We start from the raw sequence: 5,501 nt of genomic DNA on the forward strand, positions 1-5,501 counted from the left end.
ATATATATATATATAAGTGGCAAGAAACAGAGGAGATACTGAAGTGAATATCATAATTTTGATAAAAACATTTACCTATCAACATAATGTTAGTTTTGGAACACGATTTAACAAAAGGTTCTTAAATTTATTTTACAATTTTTTTTGTCTAAAGCCTAATCTACATACAGGTAATAAATTCAAAATATAAAATTATTTTGACACATCTGTCGAAAATGAATTATTAACTAAATATTCAATGACTATTGAACAAAATTTTAATACAGAAGAATTGTGCAAATTACTGCATTATCTATCAACATCATAAAACCATAAAGGTAAAACAATGAAATACTGGAATTTGTCTTTGAAGAAAACTAGGAAATAAAAACTGGATGAAATTCCAAGACATTCCAAATCAAGGCATTTTTTTTTCTTCAAATTCAACCGAATAATTTAATTTTCAAGAATTTGATAAACTTTAAATTTCAAATCCTAAAAATTTATCATTTTAGACCGATGGTATACTTGCATCTGTGAACATGTGTGATTGGATATAGGACTAAAGACTAAACATGTAATTCAGTAAACTATGGAGGTAGTTTTATATAATCTTATATACTATACAGTGAATTTAAAGGCAGTTTTAATAATTTCATAAACATTTGGGTGAAGGTGTGGTTGTATGATGAAGAACTTGCTTCCTAACCACAAAGTTCTGGCATGGCATCTCGAGTGTCTTTTACAGCCCAGGGGTGAACTTAAGCCCTGTACGTGGATTTGATGGATGGAAACTGAAAGACGTCCATTGTTCTATATACGTATGTATATACCTGTGTCTGTGTTCTCCCCGCATCACCACTCTGTCCCCATAAGTTAGCAGTTTGGTAAGTGACTGACAGAGTAAGTACCAGGCTTTAAAACATAAGCAATTCATTTGATTAACCCTTTAGCATTTAAACCGGCCATATCTGGCCAAAATATTCTACCTGTTTTTTGTTCAAACTGGCCAGATGTGGCGCCTCACACCTATCCTACAATATCATTTTAAAATTTAATAGTTACCTCATAAAAATTTCAAAGCTATCAGACAATATATAATTAATTCAAAACAATGATAATAAATAAATAATGCATTAGACAGAATAATCTGAATGCTAAAGGGTTAAAAACCCTTCTAAATAGAGTCCCAGAATGGCCACAGTCCAATGACTAAGACATGTTGATGCTCATCAAGTCAGGTTTAATGTGAAAATAATTCAGTGTGTATTTTTGCTCGCATTATGATCTTCGGCCCAAAGTGGTGTGTATATATTCGCTCCAATGCTAACTAACAAATCCACTGCAAAGCATAATCAAGACATTTTGCTTTGCACAATATTTCATATTTCCATTCATCACTATGACTTTAACACTTTCAACACAAAATACATGATAAATAATGCACATGTGGTTTTGCTGCAGCTGACAAACTACCACCAACTTTTAACACAGCTGGGCAAGCTCAGCCAATGTTATTCCCAAAAGCTAATACTCTGATGTAACTCTCTTGTGATGCTTCTCTCAATCTGAAAAGCTTGATTTCATAATTTCAAAAAGTATTAAAAGAAAAGGGATACTCAGGTAACATGGTTTTCATTTTGTTATAACACTAAAAGAGGTTTTTATTGAGCTTGTGTCTGGCATTCCTAGCAAAAACAAGATACAGATTTTTTTTTTTGTCTCTACAAAGGATTTTTAAGTGTTTCTTTGTAGCACAAGAGGAAACATTAGAAAAACCTTTAACCTTTTTGTAATATTTTTGTTGAAATTACTTTTGAAAATGAATTCAAAATAATTTTGTCGTTAATAATCTGGAATTTGGGACATAAATTAATATGAAATTTAGATGGAATGTTTTAGTTCAGTCTCAAGTAGGTCGGTATCGAAAGGGTAAAACTTAGCACAGACAATAAAAAACAAAATTACATTTCTGTAGCTATTTTCTATATAAGGATATTCTGTTGAAAACAGGTTCCAAGAAGTATAAAAATTGAAATACCAAATTGGTATTTAGGATCATTCTGAATTGACGGGCACCACTTTTCATTTATGTTTTATGTAGTGTTTTTGGTACCGAAACACTTTCAAACTTCGTATACTTGTATATTTTGTGTTAAATATTTGTATTCGAAGTTATTTCATGTAAAAAATTGTCGTATTTCGATAATTTCAACCAATCACTGATGTCTATTGAGGTGAAAACAATTACTGCTATGAAATATAAACAACATATTCTAGCGGTGTAATGGAATCTTTTCCCTTGAATAAAATTAGTGCCGTTGTTTGTCAACAACAACTATCGGCGGTACTGTTATTTATAACATCATTCGTGTGTTTGTACTGGTTTTAGCTTTAGGATTTTAGGGTTGGGGTTGGGGTTTTAGGGTTATGATTATTTTTGCCATAACCCAACTCATAACCCTAACCCTTAAAACCTTACTAGGGAATAATGATCTTAACACCGGTAAAAATTATTGTTTACAAAAACAGCAGTAACTGTATTCAGCTGAATAGACGTCAGTTATTGGTTGAAATTACAGAAATACGACAAGAAGGCTAAGAGAAAAAGATGTTTTATAAGACACATTCTACCAGTATCCCAAGTTTGAAAGTGTTTCATTAAGAAAACAAGTGGTGCCCATCAAAAGATCTGGTATTTATTGCAAAAGCCTTGCAACATAGTACGAAACACACTTGTAAAGCATTTTATTAGTAAATGAAATATACCAGGATGACAATTTTGTATTTCTCATTCGTTTTTGTAAATAGCTTAAATTTTCTTGGTTTTTAAAAAAGTCCTTTATTTCTAGTACCAAATGAAAGCAGCGAGGAAAATGAGCCAAGGAAAACTGACATTACAAAAAGTTTTAAATAAAAATCTTTCCAAATAGCCAACTAATATTATGCTGCTACATTAAAAAATTTTGTAACTGTCACTATTTCTGATCAAATCTAGAAATCATCTGTTCTTCAAATATGTCACTATTAACCCTTTCATTACTAATTCATGCAGAACATAAACAAAAAGGGGAAAAGTTATTTCAAAGTTTCTTACATACTTTGAAGAAAGCCAAGTATTTTTAGGAACGGTGTATGTGAGTATAAATTTTATTCATATTTTTTTTCCAATTTACCTTGTTTTTATTTACTTGCATGACAAAAGTTTAATTAATTTATATTGCGAATCATTATTGTTTCTGTGTATTTATGTATGATGTGAATGTATTTTATTTAGTTGGAGTGCATTTTATTACTTCTCTTCAAAGATAAATTCCAGTTCATTTTCTATGTTGTTTAAACAGAATTTAATTTTAAATTTCGTTGAACTTACATATAATTAGATTTGCTTTGAGACAAAAATTATGAAACAGATTTGGAAAAGAACCCTCTGTTAAATTGTGTTCAAAAAACGTTGATAAATAAAAAAGTTAGCTGTTTTATGAACCCAGTCTAAATTCAAGATTATTTTAGAATTTAGAAATATAGTAACGAAAGTGTTAACCTTTGTCACCATATTTTCTTAATATTCTGCCTTTGTTTCAAATATGACAATAATGAAGAATTGTCATTTAGTCAGACGTTTTCTTGCTGTTAGGAACGGCATCCAGCCATAGAAACCATGCAAAAACAGACTGGAGTCTGTTGCAGCCCTGGTCAACCATTCAACCCATGCCAGCATGAACAGACATTAAATGATAATGAAACCAATATATGAAACATTTTGAAGGAGGGTTTTAGATTAAATGAAGCCTGTATCAGACACCTGAGGCAGTGTTGGTAACAAAAGGGTTCATTTATTGGGGGGCTTTATTTACACCCAACAAATACTACAATACCTATCTACTGGAGTTATAGATTTCTCCTATGAAAGATATATGAAACTAACAGTACATAAATGTTACATCAACATAAGATGGCTATTCAGATTTTTAGATCCAGATTTTATTTGAGAATTTCTTGTCAACTTACAGCTTCAAGATTTCCTTTTTTATACAACATACATAATTATAATCTTAATCACATATATCCATAAAGACTTTTGTTTGCTAAACCAACCAGTTTGTTTAAGCACGAAAGGCCAAGATCATTTACTCTTTCAATATCAACCCACATAATACAACCCTAGTCCTATGATTTTATGTTCTTCCAGGGTGTATTTTGGTGTCACATCTATTTCAGTAATCCCATTGTACGCACTCCAACAATCAGAATATATCGTCGTCCCTGGTTTGATAAATTTTTCAATAAGTGGTAGAAGAGTTCCAGAAGAACGGCCTAAAGACTAGAAACCTATTTTTATCCTCTCTATCCCATCCTCCATTGTATTTGCGCTTGCACATCATAGATTCATCTATTTCTACGATGTGCCCAAGTCCACCAATTTGGTAGGGGTTATGCAAAAGATAATTACTTGTAATGTCCCTCATGTACTGATACCATTGAACAACAGTAGATTTTGAAAAACCGACTTTTTAATGGACTCTTTACCAAAAACAGGTAGTGTATAATTTATTTACTTTGTTTAAAAAAAATTATTTACTTTTAGAAAAAAACCCTCATACATGTTTTGCGCATGACGCGCTAGGTAGTCCTAGGATCAACTAGTCACGACTCGCGAGTGTGCGCACCGGGACCACTCTTCTTGAATAGTACCACAGATGCTTTGAATTTACTTCAGAGAGAAGTCTATGTTTGTGATGGATAGTCAGGGTGGGGGCACAAGGAATGTGACCTGGGTGTCAAGGGGGAAGCAGCCCGAAAAAGTTTGGGAACCACTGCCTCAGAGGGATGAAAAGCCAGAGTTCACCACTAAAAGCTATTTTACATGTCACTACCACTATCATTCATTTTTTTAGTATTTGTCATCTTTAGATGATAATTTTTATTCACTTATCTCATATAACTACGCAGTCAGACAATTCAATAAAAAGTTTTAATGACAAAAGTCAGTGCTAAAACAAGAAGCAATTTCTAGTTACCAGCAACATAAAAGGATATCACTTAACACATACTTCAAGCCAAGTGCAAATAATCCAAATTACTTGCCTCAAACTTGAAAATTTGAGCAATTCTATTTTCTAGGTATGCATTACAGCAGTGTTTCCCAACCTTTTTTTCCTGGCGCCCCACTTTTTCATAGCAAAAGTTTTTACGCCCCACCTTTTCCCATGTCCACTCACATTTACAAGTACATGTGGGCCTACTTACAATTGAAAAAAATCAAAAATTAAAAAATTGTATTCAAAATACAAAAAAATAGCTTGAGAATTGAAACAACAGGCACTGAAAGTGCATAACACCCAATAAATCGATAAAATTATTACGATTTCTCATGTTTTTAAAAAATGTCAATTTATAAAGAATAAAGAAACACGTTTTTTCAGTTCAATTATTTGACGGTCAGCTCAACTAATTTAGTGAGAACCCTGTGCCTGATGCATACAGCACAAGTTTTTAATTTGAGGAGACAACTTTGTTAA

The 5,501-nt window shown here is 32.0% G+C and overlaps 1 protein-coding gene across 1 annotated transcript in view; it reads right to left on the reverse strand.

Moving 5' to 3' along the window:
- The window catches only part of LOC106875691 (40S ribosomal protein S10), a 15,414-nt gene that overhangs the window by 4,961 nt on the left and 4,952 nt on the right, over window positions 1-5,501 (reverse strand). The gene's annotated exons all lie outside the window — the stretch shown is intronic.

This window comes from Octopus bimaculoides, chromosome 7 (assembly GCF_001194135.2).
Source record: "Octopus bimaculoides isolate UCB-OBI-ISO-001 chromosome 7, ASM119413v2, whole genome shotgun sequence".
NCBI classification, from domain to species: Eukaryota; Metazoa; Mollusca; class Cephalopoda; order Octopoda; family Octopodidae; genus Octopus; species Octopus bimaculoides.